General features: G+C 39.8%; 1 pseudogene; it reads left to right on the top strand.

Annotated features, from left to right (window-relative positions):
* Positions 1 to 611: 611 nt before the first annotated feature.
* On the top strand, positions 612 to 26,073 carry LOC130136191 (glutamine synthetase, chloroplastic-like; annotated as a pseudogene).

Here is a 26,073-nt window from a genome sequence, read left to right as displayed (position 1 = left end):
TTTGGTTGACAATTGACGTGTTTTTGATCTCTTGTTCAAAACAATGTTTGCAAAAGAAATGTGTGCTGTGCAAGGTAGAATGAATGAACAGAGCAGTAGTCATTGTAGCCGTTTCTTTTGATGACCAAATCAATCACTACCAATGTTAAGTCTATATTGTGGACCTCATGTGGAATTGGTTTCTCTTGGCTCAGATTTTTCTTGTTCGGTGACTTCAATTGGTCATACTGATTATTGCTGTGTTCCGTAGTCTTACTCTGCCACGGTGATATCTGATGGATATTTTCGCCAAAGCCGTTGGCAAGGGTAATTTGCAATTATGCGAAGTTTGTGAAAGAAGAAAGTACTTCAATGTGATTGCCTTTTCATTGTGAGAGGAAAGAATTAGGTGCACAGTCAAGATTCACGAGTTGATCATCCATTAGATCTAATGAAATATCATAATAACATGTTTGCTGATTGATTCTTGGTAAGGTGGAATTCCATTAATCTCTTAAAACTGTTGCACTCTGCGGTATGCTTCCTTCAACTATGTAACTGCCCTCAGAATTGTACATGAATAATGATTTTTGGAATATGGTGTTTCGATACTTGATTCGATTTTGGGGGGATATGGACAGATCGGTGAAAGGTTTGGGGCCTGGGCATATCCCCTTTGGATGCTTGATTCGATTGGCGATTAGGGTGTGTGGAAACATCGCTTTATTCCCAGAAGCGCGAGAGAAAAAACACATAGAAAAATTTTGATACCCTTTCTAATCCAACTCCGAGCTCATTGAATCTGGCTCGTGACTCATGCTGCAGATATGGTGTGCAATCTGCTCATTTGATTTCCACAAGGAGCAAAGTTGCCTGCACGGTCCGATGATTCTGGGAGGACTCTCATACATGAAGCGATGTTATTGTTAGCATTTGAGAGCAATGTGGTGTAAACTAAAAGCTACAAATTGTTTTGCATTATAGTAGAGTTTCTGAGGTCTCTCTGTGAAGAGTTTGAAGAGAAACGCAATGGTGGGGAGAGAGAGAAGGGAAATGCACATTCTTGTCTTGCCGTTCATCCATTCTGCAGAGATTCTCAGGTAAATCCTTTGCCAATTTTGAGCACCATCTTAAACAATTGAGTAAATGTTTGAAATTAGAAGAGGCCTAATGACAATTGGACTGGAAGTCTAATCTATGACTTCTCCATTTTGATCACTGCAAGGTTGTCCTATTCATTTTGTTTGGTTGACAATTGACATGTTCTTCATCTCTTGTTCAAAACAATGTTTGCAAAAGAAATGTGTGCTGTGCAAGGTAGAATGAATGAACAGAGCAGTAGTCATTGTTGTCGTTTCTTTTGATGACTAAATCAATCACTACCAATGTTAAGTCTATGTTGTGGACCTTGTGGGGAATTGATATCTCTTGTATCCACTCTTGTCTCAGATTTTTCTTGTTCTGTGACTTCAATTGGTCATACTGATTATTGCTGTGTTCGGTAGTCTTACTCTGCCACGGTGATATCTGATGGATATTTTCGCCAAAGCCGTTGGCAAGGGTAATTTGCAATTATGCGAAGTTTGTGAAAGAAGAAAGTACTTCAATGTGATTGCCTTTTCATTGTGAGAGGAAAGAATTAGGTGCACAGTCAAGATTCACGAGTTGATCATCCATTAGATCTAATGAAATATCATAATAACATGTTTGCTGATTGATCCTTGGTAAGGTGGAATTCCATTAATCTCTTAAACTGTTGCACTCTGCGGTATGCTTCCTTCAACTATGTAACTGCCGTCAGTTTTTTACTTGTTCTCAAGCTCTCTTTCGGGAATGAGGCCTGAGAATAACCTTGAAATGGTTCTAAAAGGATAAGTATAGCTTTTCCACTGTTTTTTTTAGTTTATTTTCAAAGGAGGATGTGGTAGCGTCCTTAGGGCAATTGATAAAACTCTCTATTTATGCTGCAAAATGTAAGTTTTTCCTATTTGAAACTGGTCTTCAAAGAGTGGTTTTCTACTTTTTGGCGCTAGCACTTGCTAAAGAGACCCTTTCTTCTAAGTACCCAGTCCATTTTTTTGTTTTTTCAAAACTAATTTCTCATGCATACCGGAAGGCCAAGTTATACAAACAGAGCTTTTCGTTTAACTATCTTCCATGAGATTAAGCTTCCAGGATTTTTGGTTCAGTAGATATGTCTATTACTCACACTGCTTTAATTTTTAGACTAGGCAGAAATGGTGTAGATTTTGGCACCAATGACACAATGCCAGTTGAGGATCACGAAGGAATCACAAAGCGACAGTCCCATGACAGCAAACACATGGATTTCTCTCTTGCTAAAACAGAAGAAGAGTGGAAGCACCAAGAGCTTTTCTAAGTTTAGGGTGTATGCTTTGAAGTCTGAGAACACTACTATTACAGGCTTGAGAGTCTTCTTAACTTGAACGTCATGCCCTACACCGATCCGATAGTTGCAAATCACATTTGGTATGTTCTAATGCCTAAAACCTTTAAGTGCGGTGCACAAAAAGATGAATAATACTTGAACTATTCTGTACTGAGATTAGAAGTTAGAATTTTTCTTCAATCTACCATCAGAATAAATATGTCATGTTTTATGCACGTTCAATAAGTGACACCTTTTTTTTGTATTTCAATTTCTACACTAGCAAATCTTGTTTAACGTTTTGATGTAAGTCTAAATATGAGACAGGATCAGAGGTTCTGGCATTGATATGGGCAGCAAATCAAGGGTATGAATGGCGACAATAAGATATATTGCCATCTCGCCTGTTTTTACGAAAAAAAAACAAAGCACAAAATTGTTGCCATCAACTCTGGCTTCTATCGTGCAATGGGAGTACCAAGAGGGACCAAGCGTGGGAATTGAAGCGGGAGATTATATATGGTGTTCGAGATACCTTCTCGAGGAGAAATTACAATTACTTGCTCAAGAAAATAACCGAATGTCATTAACGGCAAACAGAATTAAGTGCATACAGACATGTCCTACAGTTTCAAATACTTAATTGTTTATGTTGCTTATATGGCATAGAATAACTGAGCAAGCTGGTGTTGTCCTCGTGTTAGATCCGTAGCCAATGGAGGTTGCTGACTTCTTTATCACCATTTACGCAACATATTATCCATAAGTCGATAAAAATATTCTCTTCCTTCTAAGGGTGAATGGAATGGTGCAGGATGCCACACTAACTACAGGTTACACCATAAAAATAACATGGACTTGATTAAGTTTTTCTTTTCATTAAAGGACTTTAATAGTGTTTTTTCTCCGTGATTTCTATAGTACCAAAAGCATGAGTGAGAGGGAGGCTTTGAAATGATAAAGAAGGCAATTCTGAATCTCTCTCTTCGCCACGAGGAGCACATTAGCGCCTACGGAGAAAGAAATGAGAGAAGTTTGACAGGAAAGCATGAAACAGACAACATCGACATATTTTCTAGGGTAATGCTCAGAAGAAGCACACCAGCTGCGAGTCAAATTTCAAAGATTGCCCATTAAATTGAACTCAAATATTGTTATGATGCCTGAATTATTTGAATTCTGCTATGCAGGGACTTGCCAACCGTGTTTACTCATTCTTTGTGGGTGGTGACCTTGAGAAGCAAGGAAAAGGTACTGTAACAATGGCCCCATCAGTCCCTTTCTGTGCTCTGTCTGAGTATCAATTAAAGACCCTTAACTTTCATGTATGATTCAAGAAAAGCTACCATAAAAAAATAGTACATAGAAAGTACTTATTGTTCTTTTTGGTCTCAGTTGATTCTATGATTGTTACTATGAAAGAAGCCGTTAACTTTCATAAAGCATTCCCCAGTTTTGCTTCCTAAACAAATGTAAATCTTTACATCAGTCCTTACTAATCCGATATTTACAGAACTTTATTGAAGTTAAGACTTGGACATTTCAGTTCTTATAGTGTCTCAAAAAACTTTATGGAATGCTTAAATATTTCTGAATATAGATAAAACATAGAAAGTTCACCTTCCTTGCTCAGTCAATTAATGGCTTAAAATGATATGCAGGTTACTTGGAAGACTCCCTGCCTCAAACATGGACCAATAACCTCGTCACTTGCTGAAACTACAATTTTATGGGAGCCCACCCATGAGGCTGAAGCTCTGCTCAAAAGCTAGCATTGACGGTCTAAAATGCAAGTTGTTGTTTAAAAAGGCCAAATGCATTAATCAAATCGGTGAGCATCTACAAGCTGAGAGATTGTGATCCCCTTTTCCTTTGGATTTAGGACATTGAGAGAAGATCCTCATGTAAATACTTCCTAGAGAAAGAAAATTAGGTGTCCAAGCTCACACCTAGTCTTCTTTACATTGGTTTCATCCTACATTCGCAAGTAGTCTCAATGTTTCGGGATTTGAGTTCACCATTACCCTTTAGCATCGTGGACATCTTACCGTGTTCAAATGGTCATATACTTAGATATTTTAGCGCAACTCATCCAAATTTTCATCATATGCTAAACTCATCCAATTTGTCATATTCAACTTTCTTTTGAATGAAAGGCATATTGACTTCTGATTCAGTAAACATGAGATGCACCAGTTTGCTTCATCTCTTCCAATGTCTCACCAAGAGAACTTTGGGAAGTATAAACAGACCGCAATTTTTGGGGTCGCGCAAGTTTGTCTGTCCAACTCAGCAAATCTTTTTTCTTTGCGAGGCAAAGAAATGTTCTCATTCACATGGAAAGTGCAATATATACATAAAAACAGCAATTTGGCAATACCTAACATTTTGCTTCTACATAACTAAAAGTTAACTCTTCTCCTCAAAGCAATTCGATTGTCTTATTCAACAATAGAACAAATAATTAACAATGATATTGATGCTAACTTATCTATCTTGCCGTGTCTAGTAGATAGAAAGTTTGTGAAGTAGGATAGCTGTTTCTATGGAAATATAGATCAGAAGACACGCGGATTGGACTTCTCAGACGATTCCCAAGTCCGGTTAAGGGAAGAAACTGCAAAGTTTTCTGTAGTTCATATATTTATGAAACTGCTGGTAAATTTCTAATAAGGTTGATAAAAAAAAATACTCTGACATCGGCTTGAAAGAAAAAGTCACGAAAATAATGAGAATTATGTTCTCTTTGCATGATTTCAGCAAGTTTCAGTTGAAGTGTATCAAGTTAAGAGTATACAACTGAAAAGAAAATGTAACTTGAATTTTACTAGGGGAGATCATGATTTATTCTTGATCTATAATTTTTACTAAGCACTAGGCATGTTCAGATCTCAAATAATATTCAAGCTCAGGTTTCAAGTCGAGGCATCAGGAACCAATGTTAACATATCATACCATACCAGTGTTCCTAAAAATTTTCTAGGTTGTCATATATGATATGAACTTGGACTCTATGAAGCACTTGATCAGGCAAATCTCAATTCATGCATTTCTGAATCTTGTCTCATTTCAGGTGTTGTGCATCAGCTTCAGCCTTATTAGTCTAAGCTATATGTCAATGGCAGTCTTGAGCTACTTATCTACCCACAAGCAAGTTCAACTCTAAGCTAGCTATATACGCCACTTGGTCCCTCGGCCAAATATTCTCTTATGGTTTCTCCTGGTGAGAGTAGCCTAACTTGCTATGACAAGAAGAAGCTCATCGTTGCTGCCATAAGGACAAATGCATCTGCCAGCACAACAGTGATTGCCCTAGTTTTCTCATATATTGAAGTGCTAATGGACAGATATCCATTAAAGAGCTCCTCGTGCATCTTAAAAAACAAATTATGCTGCTTCGTGAGCCAGTATCACATATACAAGTGAGAGTCTCTGATGTACTTCTGTGAGATATTTCATTTTGCATTGTCTTCATCAGTATTACTCTTCGTAACTAAATTGTAGTAGGAGAGATATTCAGCACACTCCAATATAGTGGAACATTTCAACATCGTTGAATAATGGAAGTTTGTCGGCTATGATATGTCCTATTAAAGCCGCATAGGGAAAGCAAATGTATGGTCAAGAAATAAGATGAAATAGGAAACATGATACAAGAGATCAGCCACATCATGGAATGTCATATGGCATTTCCAAATATTGCTGGAAAAATCATTGCCACATAGCAAATCCACTGAGTAACTTTTTGCAACCACAACTGAGGTGGTAGAGTGTAATTGATTGTTGAATCGGGCGTTTCTATTAGATGAACCTCACTTTTCCTTTTATGTTCATGTAAGATTATTCAGGGTGAGGAAAAATTGAAAAGCAAATCACCACAACTCATGTATATCATTAACTTCACTATGAGTAGCTCATTAAAAGGTTAGACAAGCAGGTGTCTCGTGCTAACTTCTGCACCAAAACTTAGAGTCATCCATGTCTCCCATTCCTTTTGCCAAAGTTACACCAAAGAGAGAGAGATTGTATATCTCGGAGGAAATTACACCGGAGCACAGGTCTAAAGGTTCTTCAAATATAACGTCAGCTTCTCAAAGACAAACAGTCAGGGGGCTTGTGGTGGCTTCCTCCCGCTGGACGTTTGTTGAAATTTGCCTTTTGAAACTTCAGGTACAATTTTATTGGAAGAATATTTTGAGCACAATTCCTCGTTCGCTCTCGTCAATCTATCCCCTCCCTTACCCCTAGCCTCTGAGGTGAGATAAACAAAAGAAACCAACAAAAAGAACGAGCAGAATGCATATTTTCATATCCGCATAATTTCACTTCTGATTGAGAAAGCTTTATACTGTATAAAACAAGTTGATGCCCTCTAGTTACAAAAGTCAGGCCTGCTGGAAAAGAAACCACAGACGCACTCCAAACTACAAATTTTTCCTAAACTTACCTCTGCCAGCATAGTTTCCTCCCACCCTCATGCATAATTTCATATACAAGTTTGTATTTCTCAAAAGATGTGGCACCAAACTCTACATATTTGGCAGCAATTTCACGTAGACTCCAGACCATCTTGCCTTAATTTTGTGGGAGCTACCTCCTGATTCAGAATCACGTACAGTGCCATACTCAGCACTCCTTGTCCACCTATGCAAGAGGTAGCGAGATGGAAGCTCCCTAATATCTAGAATCTGGAACAATCTCAAAGCATGTCTACACAATACACCCTCTGATTCAAACATTTGACAACCACAACTCACATCGAGATTGGCTGAACAAAAGCTAACGATATGTTTCTCATTCTCATTGCCGCACTTACGGATCAAATATCTACTGATGGCCCCTTGTTCATGAATCTTGGCACCCAGATAACTGTAGCTTTGTAAAAGTTCCCTCTGGAAAACTTTGAAAACGGAAAGGGTATAAAGCCTCCTACATTGCTCTTCCATCGGTTCATTTGTCTGAAAAAATGCCTGCAAGTTGAATGAGTTATAATCTTCTTTCCTTTCATTGCCACGACTTTGCTCCAAACCTTGCTCATATCTCACAACAAATTCTTCAAGTGGCATTTGAGAAATTAAATATGGGTCAAAAAAGGCATCTAGACTTCCATCGATGGGAATTCCAGCAAAAGATGTTCGACGTAAGCACAGTGGAACCCGGTTTTCACGCTTTTCATACATTTTCTTCAGCCAAGAATTTTCCCTCAAGCTATATTTGCTGAGAAGAGCATCCCATGCAGCATCAAATTCACCAACTGTATGACTTTGATAAACGCACTTCTCATATTCATATTTACAATCACTACTCAGTGGACTCAAATGCTCTCGTTCTTTTGTCTTAATTTGCCACATGGAGAATCGATGATGACTCGAAGGAAAAACCTGTGCAATCACTTGCAGAATGGAATCATCATGATCAGCTATTATCGACTTGGGATGGCACCCTGACATTGCCTTGAGCCATGTCTCAAACAACCATATGAACGACTCCTTCGATTCATCATGCAACTAGAGGACATCCAAGAAGAACCGACTGCTTGTGGTAATTAACACCAACAAAAGTAGCAAATGGCACCACATAATTGTTTTGCTTATAGGAGGTATCAAAATGATGGCATCACCAAACTGGCTGCAGGAAAACCTAGACCTGTCATCAACCTGGAAAAGACTCCTACAACAACCCAACTGTACATCAACAGCATAAAAGAATCCAATGTCCTCAGCTTGTCGGTTCTGAAAGTAATTATGAAGCACGGTATACCAATCACTTCCTATGTTGTTCGCAAGCTGTTTCTTTATGAGCTCCCATTGTGCTTTTTAGCAATGTCTAGTTTTTCCGATGTTTCATTAATCTCATCTAAAAATTTCAAGAAGCTGAACCTCTCTTGGCTTTCATTTGCATCCCAAGCTCATGGTTATGCTCTAGTTGATAACGATCAACAATCCATCTTCCATTATCAAGCCACTTAATCCTCATAAATGCACCACACCCAACCCTAGAAGGATGCTGAAATCCTTCCTTCGAGCAGACAAATCTCCAAGAAGTAATTGAACCATCATTCTTTGATCGAAACAACTGACCGATACGAACTAATTCCCACATTCCCAGCATATGTATCATAATAATGGTATGCTTTGTTAGCTGAATCAAACTTTAGACCCACATAGGGCTCCAGTTTCACTTGTCCTTCATTCGCCCCTGGTTTAATGCGTTTGGCACTGACAATACTTGAAGAAGATGAGCATCCATTATCAACAACATCAAAGCTGTTTTATCCATGGCTTACGGCATAAATCAACTACTTTAGCAGTAGTTGCTGAACTTTTGCACCGGGAATTGGCAGGATGATTCTCCTCACAAGCGTCAAGATCATGATTATGATCTTTCGCAAATTGGTCAAGGACCCACTTTGCCAGAATCAGATTTTTTCACCCTTACGGATGCAGGGCATCCTGTCCTTGAATTAATCTGAAACCCTTCTTTCCAGCACACAAATCTCCTATTACAAACCAACCCATCAACTCACGATCGATACAATTGACCAGATCGTATTCTAAAACCCACTCGTGATGCATAATTGCCTTAGAATATACGAGCATCATCTGCGGTATCAAACTCCAACCCCACATATGGCTCCTGTTCAAACTCTTCTTCCCCCACCCCCATTGAAATCCCTCTCACATATAGCACCAACCATTCCTCAGTCTTTAAAACTGTTCCTGAAATAAGAAAATAAAGTAAGCGAGATAACATTGAAACCTCAATAAATCAGCTCATTGTAACTATAGCTAAATATCAGGAGAATCAAGGACTCAAGACATAAGCAACATCACTTAAAATATGGCTAGCATTGTGAAAATAGAAACAGTCATGCTAGATTTACTTAAACTTGTCTACAGAATCTGTATACAAAGTGATACGGCCAACTACAAGTGGTCTTTTAAATAAATGGATCATAGTCAACGCTCAATAGGAGTATGCCGTAGTATACCAATTTTTGTAAGTAGACCTAGCATTATTCTTATACAGCCAAAAACTCAATTTAGACATTCTAATCTATCACTGACTATCTCCTGATTTAGTTCAGTCACCAGGCCCAAATGAAAGCAGCATCAGGAATATCAGTAGTCTTTGTTGCATTGTTACATATTCTACACTAAAACCAAAAAATCCGTGAGGACAATAGAACAGATAGAATACTAATTTGCTCTTCTACTCTGAATAAGAGTCAAAACCAAATCCAATCGAATCAATTCTAAGCAAAGCGACCACAGGCACGATAGCCCAATGGTCGGGTGTATCCATGACGAGATTTCGCAAGAGGTCTCGGGTTCGTGATTTCGCAACAGGAAATGCACCATTCGTCAAATGTCGACCAAGCACATCACATTGTATCGCGAATGCACGCGCATATACTATAGACAATCATCCTCGCAAACTGACTAAGGATCTTGAAACCCTTTAGGCTCTATTGAAGCACACCAATCAAGAACAGGTTTAACATTTAACAACGTCTCGAAGGGTGGTGGCAGCTCAACCAGCCATCCTCTCTCTTCACGGCCTCTGTTCTTTTTTATATTCTTTTTATTTTCTTTCTTTATTTTAATTTCTCTTAAATTATTAATGATAGTAAGATTACTTTTCATATAAAAAGATGTTATGGAGTGGCCCTGGCACCTCTCTCTCTCTCTCTCAATAATAAATGTGAAGACATAAGATAATAAGAGATTGTAATCATGACTATCTTCGTTTTATATCAAATGTAGCTCCATCAGTTGGATGTTATTCTGGCAACAATCGTTGTGGGTTAGCTGATGTGGCCAACTAGCATTCTAAAAATTGCAATGAACCTTGTTAGCATGTGCCCCTACGACACTAGTTAAATTATTTAAATAGTAGAAATAACATTTTTTCAAACTCTTTGACAATGAAAAATTCACGCGTTCTAATTAAGTTGCTTATTATAACAAGAAAATGGGGCGATCATCTTCATCACCTTGTACGAATAAAGTTATAAACCGTACATGGCGAAAATTTCCCAGTTATTTATGCCAGAGCTCCAAGTAATAATACCTCAGCATCATTAGACAACATATAACCAGCAAGCAACAACCACAATCCAGCACGAGCGCAAAAACAAATTCGCATTGCATTTTTACATCCGCTAAACCACATATTCGCATTCACTCGCAGAGAAGACATGATCCGGGGGAATTCACTATTAGAAAAAGATATGTACATAAAAATGGGATCTGCATTTCAATGTATTATTAGTCTACATGATCAGTTTATGCTTCAATGAACGCACCAGCGACCGTCGACAGAGTATTCACAATTCAGCACATCAACATTTTTAGCTAATTTCACGGAGTCGAGTTTATCACCTTAGAACACCGGAAGCCTATCCAGAGCGAGACACTTCAGGAATGGACTCAAAAGTGAATATCAATTTAGATTCACTTAACCTATACAGCTGGTACGGAGTGAATCATTCAAGCAGACAAAGATGATGACAGTTAGATTCGAAGTCGACTCAGGCATTTCACCAAACACTTAGTGTGCATTCGATTAAATGGCGCAATTGCAGCAATGAGATAGTGAGAATCACAGCCCAATCAGTACGACATCATCAAGATTGAAGCGCAGTTACAAATATAATCTCAGACGTGAACAATGTTCATGCAAGCAACAATCAAGAGCGATCGAACGATGTTCTGATCTTCCACACTGAATGAAAATTGGAAAGCTCGAAGGCTCCAAGCCGTCGAAGGTTGAAGAAATTCTCCTTGGTTCAATGAGCTCGAGTTCATCGACGGAGCACACAGATTCGAAGCTCAAGCGCTAGAACATCGTGATTTGAAGAGCACGGACGTGGCGAGGTAAGCGGTGGATTCCAGCGCCGATCAGGGGTGGAGAAGCTTCTGGAACACGTAGAGGATCGAGAGAGAGGCTTTCTGCCTCCAATTGCTGTGCGTAAGCGAATCCGTCATTCTCTCGAGAGCTTAGGATCACTGCGTCCGGACAGCATCGGGTCGCCTCTCGCTCGCTTCTCGCACAACTCCACCATCTCCCGCTCTGGTTTTGATTGATCTCTCTGAGGAAAATCGAAGGCTTCCATGGAAGAAGATGATCATTGAGCTCGCTCTTCTTAACGGAATTTGGATTTCACCAATTTGAGCGCTGTCGTTTGTGAATTTGGGGTGAATTTTGGAATTGGATTGTCATTATTGTTTCTATTGTTTTTGCTTTTTATTCTCTCTTCTCTATTTATTAATTCTTTTGAAAATGCATGTTCAATTAGTCCCGCAAAAAGTCAGGTTTCGACAATTTAACGAAAAGTAGACATGTGACATGCATGACTAATGATTATTGGTGACTATTAATAGAGAATGTAAAAAATATGACGGAGGCGATTAATAAATACGATAGAGAACTCATCTATTAGCCATTAATAAAAAATTTAAAAACAAAAAAGCAACTTTAGATTAAAAGTTAGCAGCCGTTAATAGTATGATCAAATAGGAAATTCATGAAAAGTTTGATTGTATATATCGAATAGAGCTTAATTAGAAGAGGAATTTGTTAGGAGATAAAAATGAGAACCAGACTTGATAATGAAAATAATTTGTCTTGTAGTAATTGACAAAGAAAAGTTTATGACTTTGAATTAAAGGATATTTCAAACTAATCGATGTCATTGCAATAGGAAATAGAAATAGTAAACGATTGTGTCCGAATTGTAATATGCAAGAAAAAATTGAGAGATATGTCCGTCATTTTGCCCCAGCATAAAATCCTTTTGGTATTTACGAGAAACGAGTGACATGCATAAAATGCATAAATATAGGATTGTACTTATGCATTAATGTGCAAGTTCTGGTATTGCATAGTGGGTGAAGAGATTTTCGAGGTAATTCTTATTTATTTAGAGAATAGGCAAAAATAGAAAAAAAGAAAGAAATTATGCAGAAGCATTTATTCATAGGAAGCATATAAATTCAAGAGATTAGCGAGGAGAGTGAACTTCCTTAGTCAAAATGCAATGTCATAGGAAAATAATAGCAATAATGCCATGTGACAATACGAAGAAGAGTTTCGAACTGAGAGGTATAATGTTGGCATCATAATTGTTAACAAGCAAGTCTTTTCCCTAGATATTCTGGAGAGAGTCTCCCATACACACAAAGACTCTGAATCCAATAAGGCACAATACACCATTAGGAGCTCCTCTCTTATTCTCCGGATCTTTCTCAAGCTCTCCCACTCCGGCGGCTCTTCCATCGTTCAGCCGAGTTGAGTTTGGCCCCTTCATTCAGTCATCACCCTCAAGAGCAGCCTAGTCTGTGACTGACGCCCAGCTAGCTTAATACCAGGTCATCGCGGACATGCAACCAGGCCGTCGTCGAGGAGCAAACAAGTCGTCCCATTGCGTTACCGAACCGATCGTCCAAATTACTCAACGGTGCAGGAGCTCTTGTTCAATTGAAAGTGTTGTTAAAAAATTAAGGGCCGAGTTTAGCGGATTTTTTTTGGTTGGTGATGGTGCTTAACAATGCTGAGCTTTTCGAAATGAAAACAACAATCAACAATCATTGGGAGGTGTGCGGGTAAAAAGCAAAAACAGAGAATAGTGAGGCATTCCGTGGATAGTGAATAAAAACAGAGAGTCGTTCATGTATGCGTGGGAGTGCAAAAGGGTAAAAAAGAAGAAGAAGGCACAAGTAAATAAAGAAGGAAGAAATCGAGAACAGAAAAGGAAGTAGAAAAAGAAAATAAAGAAAGAAAGAATGAAGAGGTTCGTGCAAGTGAACACTGTGTGTGGTGGAATAGATCGGTGAGAAGAGTAGGACAAAAGAGAGAGGGTTGAGAAAGAACGAAAAAAATAAATAGAGCAAGGTAGGTCTGAAGAGGTGAGAAACTCATTGTATTTGTATATATGAGGTGAGGGGCCGAAAAGGAAAAGAAGGAAAGCACAAAAAAAAAGGGGTTAATTCCACTAAAAATCTGAACGGAAATTTATTTTTGTATCACAAAAAACCCTAAACTGATACACATATGACACATTTCTGACAAATTGATTTTTATGTCAAATTGGTATACTCGTGCTATATTTACTTCAAATCTAGTACACCCGTGCCATGTTGATCTCAAACATTGAGATTTTTTGTAATACACAAACCAGTTTGGGTAAATATCGCACAAGTGTACCGGATCAAATTTTTTGTGATTCGAAAATTAATATGAGGTAAATGCGGCATGAGTATCAGTTTGTGATTTTTTGTGAAATAACAATTAGTTTGAGTTAAATTTGGCATAAGTATACTCGTTTGAGATTTTTGATGGTATTAATTCAAAAAAGAAAGAAAAATTGAAGCAAATTGAGCCCAGTTTGTTTTTGTCTACAGTAACAAGATCTAAATTTTCCTGTAGATTGGTATTATCCAAATGGACGGTGTATGTTTTGTGTTGACAACATTGGAACATTCAAACATCATATATGCTAAGACAATTTCATGATAGTCTAGTGCGAAGAAGGTTTCTAGCGAAGTCGTTCTTATTTTTTTCATAGCAATCGTGCGATAACGTGAATTCTCACCTCGTTGCATAAAGATTTTTATTTTTACTTTGAGATAGTGAAACTTCGAGTGGATTTTTCTATCGTACATTTCGTTGTCATTGGAAGTAAAATGCCTTAGGACGATGAGCTAGTTTCAAAAGTTCGATCCGTAATGTATGTCCTTTTGCTTGTATGATTCGGGTCGCATCCAATCGCTTCCGGTTGAGGTGTATCATGTTTGCATTTATTATATAATCGTATTTCATGGGCTAACATTTCTTTTGCTATGAAATCGCCGGAACCGCTCGTTTCCAGCGGCATTTCCCTTATCGTGATATTCAAAGACTGTCGATTTCTGCTTAATCTTGTTTATTTTAGTAATGTACAGCATGCATTTAGGATGGATAATTCATAGTTATAATGTAAAAATGATGATAAAAAAGGGAGCATGTTTATTCCACATTAATATCATTCCCACTCTATCATCATCGCCCATAGATTTAGGTTACAAGTTGCTAGATGTGCCATCTAGATGCTTAGGATTTGACAAAGTTACAAAAGTTCGCCCAGTTTAAGGGTAGTAAATTATCAACCACTTTAGAAACTAACCATTAAAAACAAAATTTTACTAGTCAAATTAGTAACTTATCGAGGTAGGCGATAAGTTGCCAACAATGTAAGAAATTTAACATGCAAAGATCAATAGTAAGTTATCAGCCAATTTAGCATTATACCAAATTCTTACTTTGGTAATATACAAAGAGGTTTAGCAATTTGTATTCACTTACCAACATGCACTTCAATATTACCAAGGTTTGGCAAAGCAACCAATGTAAACCCACTTTTACGGTAGTTAGTTGGCAACAAGGTAAGGAATTTATGAAAGTTAAACTCAAAAGTAAATTATCAACTCATTTTTACTATTTTGAAAAAATATTGCCAATGAAGTTAATAATTTACAAAGGTATTAGCAAATTGTATTCAAAAGTTTGTTAATACTCTTCAATAAAAGGGAAATTTTGAAGGGAAAATCATCTTCTGCTTTTGCATCCATATCAATTTGCATCTCCACTTTTTGAAATCTACACTTTCCATCTCTAGACAAAACCTCTGAAGTTCTAAAAACCAATTCACCCTTTTTTCAAAAAACCCTAGCCTCCAACTAGTCACCAACCCCAGCACAGCAATAGCGACGGAGCTAAGCGGTTCTAAATGTTGTGTTTTTGTCCCATTTCAAATGTTGCCTAACAAATCAAAATTCATGTATTATCCCTAGTACAAAAACAATTCTATTAATTGTAATTTATTGTGCCACACAGGCAAACTGTAGATATATGAATACTATTGAGTACAAATTTTACATTCTTAAATAATGAGCTAAGTGATAGAAGGTTAAAGTAGACAGCAAAAGAAATATAAGGCTTGTCATAATTTAAAGTTATTATTAACAGATCCAATTTGGTAATAAAATAATCAAAAACAGTTATTATCACAAATTCATAATACAAATAGTTCACCTATTAATCTGTGCTTTAATATACTAGAGCTGTATTGCACAAATGATGGAGAAGGTAGCTTAGATACATTCTCAATGTAAAATGTTTGTCTAATCTAAAATTATTCAAACCTATTTTTGATAGTTTAACTAAAGCAGGTAAGTCCTGTGAGTAGTCAATATAACTATGTGCACTCAAAAGGATGCACAACTTCATTTATTCTCACAGCAATCATTACCTAATGAACACTTTCTTAGTAATTTTTACCATTTGCCAGTTATCTCTTATTAGTTACTAGATTATTAGCTAGAATGACTTCTTTTAGATTAATCGTGGGTGTTTAACTGGAATGTTTTTTGAACCGCCACTCCCCCCCAAAAAAAAAAAAAAAAAACTAGCAGATTTGAAACAATATAGTCTGGAAATTCTCTGTAATTGTTTTTCAAAGGCTCATGCACGTTTTTATCTTTGAACGCGCTAATTGTAGGGATATTTATTTAGCAATTTCGACTTTCTTTTGAATTAAGGGAGGGCGACACTCTAGATCCCATATCGTACAGAGAGTTGCTTCCAAAGGCCCACTTGCATTTTATCTTATTATATCAGAGGTAATTCATTAAATCGGAGGATTTTCAATTCAAAGAACTTTTGACATAACTCCAAGTTTTCCTTAAACTACTTCGTCCGAACTCTGGAACATAAAAACTCAGAGGTAGTTCTTGGAGAGAGAAAAGAAAAATTTTATCTCCAATTAAGATGGCTAGGCGTGCGGGCACCGGCACATTAAAATAAGGAACGCATCATGTCAGCTTACCAGGTATATACACCTAGACAGGCGGGACGGCCCCAATCGAAAACTTCGGTTTCCTCTACTTTGGTGAGGTACCCTTGGGACCATCACAAAAAATCCAAAGCAAGCCCCTATTTTTTCAAAGGCTCATGCACGTTTTAGAACTTTGAATTTACTAATTGTAGGGATTCTGATTTATTTAGCAATTTTGACTTCCTTTTGAGTTAAAGGAGTGCGACACTCCAGATCCCTATCGTAGAGAGACTATCGCTTCCAAAGGCCAACTTGCATTTTATCTTATTATATAAGAGGAATTCAATAATTTGGAGGATTTTCAATTCAAAAAACTGTTGACATAACTCCAAGTTCAGTCTCCTTTGCGAATAACACATAGAGAACTATAAATGTATGAGTCGAGTCCGTTCATAGTCCCCATAGCGCATCGATCTGCGTATGCAGTCTAGAAAATACTCACAATCTTTTTCATTTCTCTTAATAGTTGTCAGAACCCACATATATACCGAGAACTTAAGAAATGACCGACCATCCTTTTTAAAAAATATGAAGGACCAAGCCTTCAACCTAAAATAGTGATTTTAAAGAAATATATATTGACTAAGCAAAACCTTGATAACTATAACAAAGTCTAGTGAATCATGAATTAACCAATTACAAGAAATGCATAAATCCAATTTGATAAACTTTACTCTAATAGTCTTCAGTAAATTACAATGCCGCACCTGAATCACTCTCCATGTGCATTTGATTAAACTTTCTCATGTTCGAAACTTGAAATGGTAGTAAAAATGAGAGAGGAAAACCACAGCTCAGTAAGTGACAGACACCACTTCTATGGGATCAAGCAAAGAATAATATATGTACCTTTGGAAACAAGTATGCATCAATGTATCAAGACGATCACATTCATAGCATTTTCCCATGTAAAAAGCATTCTGCTTACTCCAATGAATCATAAATTATGTAAATATATCATAAACCCACGTAATATAACGAGCATATATCAAACTCAAGATCAAAAAATCCTACAGCCACACTTCACCACATGACAAAGCCAAAAGTATTATTGGTTAAGCCCCGAAAATCACATTAGCTATGAATAAGCCCATAAATCATGCCGGCCTTGATTAAGCCTCAACTATATATATATAATAGAGAGAGAGAGAGAGAGCATTTCGGCTTAAAATATTTCCAAATAATATTTATGATAGGTTCAAAAGTATCCAAGTATCCAATGCTTGATCCAAAAAGAGCACGCCATGAAATAATATTTATTTCTATACTTAAAAAATACATGGCATATCGCAATATAACTTTTTCTTGGCAAATCGTGTCATGTAATTTTTAAAAATATATAGAAGTGTTTAGAAATTACTTACCTCAATAAATCGCTAAATCAAGCCGCACGACTCAATTTCAATTTCCTCAGCCCCTAAACATAATTCAATGCCGTTAATAGAAATTAGTAATTCTAAACAATGGCTAAATGCAGTTGGGCCAAAAACCCCTTTCAGATGTAAAATTACGTGAATGCCCTCCGAAGCTTGATGCCAAGTCCGTGGCCCCGATATGCACCACAATGACCCAAAAATTACTTAAACTCTGTGAATCATCCAAAACAATCATTCTTTGCACAATATAATTTATACACTTTTTAGAAAATCGGTAACTAGATTTTTTAAAATATTGCACGTGCTAACTTTTTCCTATAATAATTGCACTTTTCAAAGGCTATGAATTAGAATTTTCCACCATCAATATTTATATCCGAACAGACCAGATCGACTCGAAAATTTTTGGATGTCGAGAAAACCATCGTCCATAATTTTCGCAATTTCCCTAATTTTCGATAAACAACATAAAATTTTCATATTTTCGAAAATCATGAAAATTTCACAGAACAAAGTACTCTCTTTTTGTCACGCCCCGAACCCCAACGGGCTCGCGACACCCCTTCCACGGTCGTATTGAACGCGACGTCCCAGGACGCGTCGCCGACCCAAACGAAACACCCAACAATAAAGGCAAACGGAAGCGAAATTAATTAACCCAGACAATAAACAATAACAAAGGGATAGCACGCAACACTAATTGCATACATCATAAAGCAGTCACTATTACAAAACAATAACCCAGTCTACCAAATTTAAAGCCACAATTTTCAAAAGGGGGCGGTGGTTGACAAACTTATCTCCTCTACAAAAGGTACTCAAAAGACAGGGTAAATGATCTATCTTTCAATCCCTGTGGAGCTCTGGCGGCATCTTCGAATCGATCACGATCGCGGATCTGAAATGGTTATATAATAACCGTGAGAACGAGTCTCAATAAGCAACCCCCTATACCCCACGTAGGCCAATGCGTACCCAGACAAGTCGTACATGCAATCTACCCCATAACATATAGAGTTCCCATCATTATACTTACCTTGCCCTCGAATCACGAGCCAACCCTGCATATTAGTCCAAACATGACAATGCAAGAATAGTTCACCACCATATCACAATCACCCGGCACACACATTCCCACTCGCATTCAACCAATTCAACCAAGCAACCACACGTACATTTAACCAATCCAATCAATCACATCGCACACACGTGTCCAACCAACTTTTCTCTCACGGACCACCGTCAACACGTCTCAAGTCCGATCTCACAGGCATACAAGCCACACAATTCGATCAATTTCAATGGCCGCCGTCAACACGTCCCAAGCCATACCATTCAATCAATTCCAGTGGCCGCCGTCAACACGTCCCAAGCCACACTTTCCTTTCACGGACCGCCGTCAACACGTCCCAAGTCCGTAGCCCTCCGATCAATCCGGGCTCAAGTTCCAATGACCGACGTAAATACGTCCCGGTCCAACACGCCTCCAACGGGCCACCGTCAACACGTCTCAAGCCCGCATCCATTTGGCACCTCGGCCATTCATGCCTTGACACGGACCGCCGTCAACACGTCCCAAGTCCGTAGCCCTCCGATCAATCCGGGCTTATAATCGACAGGCATGCACACGCCATTCAATTCAATCAATTTCACGCCAATTGCATTAAACCATCCATATTCACAACTCACCACGTCAATCCACAAACCCGACATTCAAGTCGGCCACGTACGATCACCCAAATCATGCACATCATTTTATCCAATCCAATTAGCACAATTATATCATAATATAATTAAATTAAATCACGCTCTAACCGTTCTAAATCCGAGACAAGTCATAAAATACCCAAAGTACTAGGTAGGGTTTAGGAAGTCACTTACTTCAATTTGGCTCGGGAAAAACCCGCACGGGCTCAAAAACGGGCCGGATGAACGATGCTTAATGAATGAACGATACGGACCACGATGAGACAGTGTTCGGAATGAAGCAGTATGGCCCCGGATGAACAATTACTCGGAATGAAACGATGGCCCCCAGATGAACAAGTACCCCCGAGGAAAGAAACGATGGCGGCCCGGATGAACAGTACCCCCTGAATGAACAATGACGGGCCCGGATGAACAGTGCCCCCGGAAAAGAACAGTGACGGGCCCGGATGAACAGTACCCCCGGAATGAACAGTGACGCCCCCCCTCGGCTGAACCGTACGAGCAAGGACGCGGGCTCGGCCACGGCCTGGGGCACGCTCGGGCTGGCTGGGCAGGGTCACCGGGGCTAGGTGGTGGTAGACGGGCGGCGACGGCGGCCGTGCGGCGCAGCGGCGGCGTCGAGGCGGCGCGGGGAGAGCCCAAAACAGGGGAAGGCGTCGGGAGGAAGAACAACGAGAGGAAGAAAGGTGGTGGCGGCCAAGGGGGCGGCGGTCGGCGGAAGTGGCTGGGGGGAAAGGCTGGGTGGCGGAGGCCGAGCGGCGGCCGCCGGAACGACGGCACGCGGCGGCGGCGAAGCTGGGAGCCGAAACTGGGGAAGGCGTTGGGAAGAGAGAAACGAGGGGAGAGGGGGCGCGGCGGCCGGAGGTGGCACGGCGGCGTCTCGGGTGGCCGGGCGACGGAGGACGAGGCCGGCGGACGGGCCGGGCAACGCCCGGACCACGGCGGAGCCTTGATGGCAAGCTTCTTGCTCGCGTGCAGCGTGGGCGGGGCGGCGACGAGCGAACAAGGCCGACGAGCGGCGGTCGCGGGCGACGAGCGGCGGCACAGCTCGGTCGGGTGACGGCAGCGACGGCGACGGGGCTGGAGGCGAGCTCGGTCGGCGTCGGCTGGTGCGAGCAGAAGCAGAAACGATCGAGCGGCGAAGGAGGAGGAAGAAGAAGAAGAAAGAAGGAAGAAGAAAAAGAAAAAGGAAGAGAGAGAAGGAGAAGGGATGGGTCTGACAGGGGGGCAAACGTGCGCAAGGGGAAAAGGTGACCGGGGAGAGAGAGAGAGAGAACGTGCGCGGTCAGAACGGGGAACGTGCGCGCGGAGGAGAGAGAAAAACAATAAAAAAAATTAACTTCAATCAAATATTAAATGCGATCCGATGACCCAAATTCAAAATCGAAAGCGATCTACCGGTCCAAAATAAGCCTCGCATATAAAAAAGGACAAAGGCCGAATTAATTAAATCAAACTATATCGAGGGAGGTCTACTAGTCCAAATTCGCACCCGGTGAAAAAGTCCCCTTTTCCATTATTCCTGACAATCTCAACGCTGGCTACGATAATATTGACACCGTTCAATTTATTTCGTCCTGAAACTCCCGAAAATCGACTGTCAAGTTCGGGGTCTAAATAACGGCCAAATTCGATCGAGCGCGATTCTAGCGAAATCTCAATTTTAAAACAATAACCGAGAGTGATCAGTTCCCGGGCGAGATTTTACTATAAGCACACTGACGAATTACACGTTTTATAAATCCCAACTATGGGCCGAAATTCGGAATGTCACACTTTTTTCGGGTTAAATGGAGAAAACGGGGGGCAATTCGACTTCTGAATGGACCGCACGAGTTGCCCGAAGAATCTGTGCGACGTTACAAGAGGTGCCAACTTCATGTGCTCGGTTCTCACTCTATAAATGATCAAATGAAGCGAGTTTTGTGTCATTGGTAAGAACTCATGTAATACTACAATTTCGAAACAAGGATCTATTACAAGATGCCAATTCCACCTATCCCTCAGTTCACGGATAGCTCTCTAGAACTCCATAGCTCCTCCAGAAGCACCGAGTTCCAGCTATTCCGTGTCGATGTCTCCGACGATATCCAATCCCGAATCCGACGTTCCTCAGTTCTGCTCAGACGATCGGAACTCAGTTCTTCATGGTCCAATCACCGCAAAAGCTAAGTTCTATCTACCTTCCTTTGGTTTCCGATTTCGGTACAGTCAGTAACACTGGTCTCTCGGTCTCTTCCTGGATTTTCAGAGGCTCCTTCATCGACTTTCATCCACCGTCGCCCTCCGGACGCTGTTCGCCGCTGCCGATCGTCGCCGTTGACCGTCGTACCTCCATCTCCGACTGCTTTGAGGTCGGCCATAATAGGATCGGAAAACGGAGCATCGGTTTTCTTTTTCTTTTTTTTGAAGCCGCGGGGAGTACAGAGAAAACGATCTCACTAGTTTATCTGACTTTGCAGACTTTATTCAACGAATTCAGGCGACTAATAGCTATTTCCGCCGTCGCCATACGGTGCCTTAAACTCCACGCCGTGGCCTCTCTGTTTTGCTTTGTTTCCCTACCGAGAAGACCGAAGTGCTCGGATCTCGCTTGACTTATTTCTGCTGGATTTGATTTCGATTGTCAACATCATATACGCTTCGTTCGTCAATCCATTTTCCGGTTGCTGATTCATCTCGTCTTGTTAACCTGGTAACTTCATCATCCCCTGTTCTGCGTCGTTTTTGCGACATACAAGACCAAGTCGCGTTCGTATCACTCATGTATAAATCAATGAGAATATGAAGTTTTTACTGATTATCTTTGACGATATTGTTTTTAGAAGGAAAAATTACTTTGATTTCGTGACCAGATTCAATGTTCTCAATACACACAAACTGTTTGTTAAAATACCTCTCAGACACTGTTACGAAATAGCGTATGTTTTTTGCGCAATCGGAGGGCCTTTTGGTGCAGATTAATCATTTTGGTAACGCAAAGCTTTGATTCCATTTACATTTCATTGTTATCTCAATTGAATGTGAACAAATCTTTTTGTTGCCTTTTTTACTCTGTGTTTCGGCATGTTCTCGGTGACTGTCAATGGTGATCGCCTGTGAAAAACGTCTGAGGGATGGTGCTGAGTGTCAACCTCTACACTTGTCTGCACCGGTTTGTTTATCGCGTCTCTTGCTCTCTGTTTGCTTCGATTGTGCTGTGGCCGTGTACGTGAGTTTTGAGTGGATGGCCTTTGAGATGGTGGCTGACGGATAGAAGTCACGAAGCGAAAGAAGATGGCGTAATGATGTCACCAGCGCACAACACCCCTCTCTCTCTCTCTCTCTCTCTCTCTCTTCTTCAGGAGGCTCTCTCAAGCTCCTAATGGTTCCCTCTGAATTTCTTCTCCTTCAGGCGACACCCCTGCTCTCTCTCTCTCTCTCTGTTGGAAAACGGACACGCACGGCCCCCTCTCTCCGTTCTTCTTCCTTCAGCCAGCGCAAACCAGACGGGCCAGCTCCAGCTCCGACTCTCTCCACATTCATTTCCCTTGGATCTTCCGTAGAGATTCTCGCATACACGCAAGACTCCGAATCCATTAAGACACACTACGCCATCAGGAGCTCCGCTCTTATTCTCTGGATCTTTCTCAAGCTCCCACTCTGACGGCTCTTTCATCATTTGAAGAGGTGGCCTCTCTTCCTCCATTAGTCGCAAGTCCTCTCCGTCGTGAGTCTGGCCACGTCATTCAGTCGTCACCCTCAAGAGCAGCCCAATCCGTGACTGATGCGCAGCTGGGTTAATACCAGCCCAACGCCGAAATGCAACAGGCCGTCATTGAGAGGCAACCAAGTCGTCCCATCGCGTTACCTGGACTGATCATCCGATTTACTCAACGACGGGGGTGCCTCCATTTCTCAGGACAGGTATATCGTCGTTTCTTTCTCATCGAATCTTATGGCCAAGTTCTAGAAACCAATGACTCATTGCATGAGTTTTCTTGCCAACGTTGGTGCAGCTCTTGTTCAAAGAAAGTCGTGAAGCAAATCACGAAAAAAATTGTGAAGCCAAAAAAAGAAGCAAAGATTGTGCCCAGTTTGTTTTTTGTCCGCAGGTAACAAGATCTAAATTTTCCTATAGATTGGTATCATCCGAATGGACGTTGTATGTTTTTTGTTGACAACATTGGAGCATCCACACGTCAATACGTCATATATGTCTAGAACGATGGGCTATGTTTCAGAAGTTCGATCCATATATACATGCTTTTGCTTGTACAATTCAGGTCGCTTTCAATAGCTTTCCGTCGAGGCGCATTAGGTTTGCACTATTATATAATCGTATTTCATGGGCTAACATTTCTTTTGCTATGAAATCACCGGAACTGCTCGTTTGGAGCGACATTTCTGTTATCGCGACATTCGAAGACTGTCAATTTCTTATTCATTTTGTTTATTTTAGTATTGTCCAGCATGCATTTAGGACGGACAATTCATAGTTATAATCTAAAAATGATGATAAGAAAGGGAGCATGTTTATTCCGCATTGTTATCATTTTCAAGATCATCCCACCATATTATCGCCCATAGATTTAGGTTAGAATTTGCTAGATGTGCCATCTAGATGCTTAGGATATTTTTTTGAAAAATAATAAGAAGGATAAGAAATACGTTCATGAAATTTAGGGCTTAATCCGACTTAGGCATGTTGCGAGAATTTGCATTCCATAGATTAGAGTAATCACATGCTTAGCTTAGGGTACCACTCATGGGGTTCCTATCCCGAGGCATAATAATGAGGCTTTATTTAATTTTGTTCCATGCGGCTTGGGTTCTTTATTTTTCCGTACTTTATTTACTTTCATTTTTTGCGATGTTGTGTGATTACATTGTTACGTGATTAAGTGATTGATGGACATAATTGCACAATTTCACAGATGCATGATCATTTAGATGGGTGCGCTTGGAGACTAAGAATGGATAAGATCGCATGATCAAACACATTTAGAAAATAATGAGAAAAGGTACCAAAATTGGGTGCTCAATAGATTTTAGCTTAATGAAGTCATGTTCCCGAATCTCTGATTTGCGGAAGTGAAGTGATCTCCCTCATTTCACTTGACTTCTAACTAGCCTCAAATAAGTTAATGGCGACTCCTAAAAAAAGAACAAAATTTGAATGATTAAGTCAACCCAAATCACGATGGTAGGATTTGGGAAAACTTTAACCAATTGTGACGTCACCTCGTAAGAGGAACTATCCATGCTCCCTTAGTGATCTGTTCGCTTGCCTCGAGGTGGCACTACGCCCTTGACAAGGCCCAAAAATATTATTCGCTATGGTTAAGCTCCAAAAATCACATCAGCTATGAATAAATCATGTAAATCACGTCGGCCGTGATTAAGTCTCGAAACAATATTGGTCCGTGTGCCCACACACACACAATATATATATATAGCATTTTAATTTAAAATATTTCCAAAAAACATTCACGACAAGCTCAAAAGTATCTAATGCTGGATCGAGTTTTCCAAAACAACATACCATAATATTTATTTATATACTTTAAAAATACATGCTATGTCACATCACAATATAGCTTTTTCTCGGTAAATCAATGTCATGTAAATTTTACAAAATATGGAAGTGGTAGAAATTAATTACCGCGATAAATCGCTAATTCAAACCGCAAAACTCAATCTCAGATTTCCTCCGTCCCTAAACAACAGCCGAATGCACTAAGGCTGAAAAGCCCGTTTGGACAAATATCATGTAAATGCCCTCCGAGACTCGATTTCATGGCCGTGGCCCTGACACGCACCACATGTCCCAAAAATATATTTGACTTTGCGAATCATCTGAAAATAATCATTCTTTGAGGAAAATAGCTTATATTATTTTTTAGAAAACAGAAAAAAATAGATATTTCCAATATTGTGCACGCTAACTTTTTTTCTTCAATAATTGCACCGAACTTTTCAAAGGAATTAGAATTTTCCACGACCAATATCTATATTTGAACTAACCAGATTGACTTGAAAAGTTTTGGATGTCCATGATTTTCACAATTTTCATAATTTTTGAGTAATAACAGAAATTTCTATATTTTCAAAATCATGAAAATTTCACATAACATAGTAGTCTCTACGTTGAGTTTAACGGAGAAAACGGTGTCACAATACGGCTCTGGATGGACTGCACGAGCCACCGGAAGGAACTGTGCTTCCTCGACAAATGTATATCTTCATATCAGTCCTTACTCATCCAACATATACAGAACATGATCAAAGTTAAGACTTCGACATCTCAGTTGGACATCTTACTGTTTTTGCACATCGATAAAACAAAGTTGACCTTCCTTGCTCAATCACTTAATGGCTTAAAATGATAAACAGGTTACTTGGAAGACAGGCGTCTTGCCTCAAACATGGACCCATACGTCGTGACCTCGTTACTTGCTGAAACTACCATTTTATGGGAGCCCACCCTTGAGGCTGAAGCTCTTGCTGCTCAGAAGCTAGCGTTGAAGGTCTAAAATTCGAGCTGCTGGTTAAGAAAGGCCAATTGCTTAAATTAAAATCAGTGAGGACCAACAAGCTGAGAGACCGTGAATCCCTTTTCCTTTAGATTTGGGTCATTGAGAGAAGATCCTCATGTAAATAAAGCTTCCCAGAGGGAGAGAAAATTAGGTGTTCAAGCTCAGAGCTGGTCTCCTTTACATTGGTTTCATCCGCATTTGCAAGTAGTTTCAACGTTCTGAGCA

This window comes from Syzygium oleosum, unplaced genomic scaffold (assembly GCF_021117445.2).
Source record: "Syzygium oleosum isolate NSW1041296 unplaced genomic scaffold, Sole_v2.1 Sole_v2.43, whole genome shotgun sequence".
Taxonomy (NCBI): Eukaryota; Viridiplantae; Streptophyta; class Magnoliopsida; order Myrtales; family Myrtaceae; genus Syzygium; species Syzygium oleosum.
This window is presented reverse-complemented; position numbering and strand designations above follow the sequence as displayed.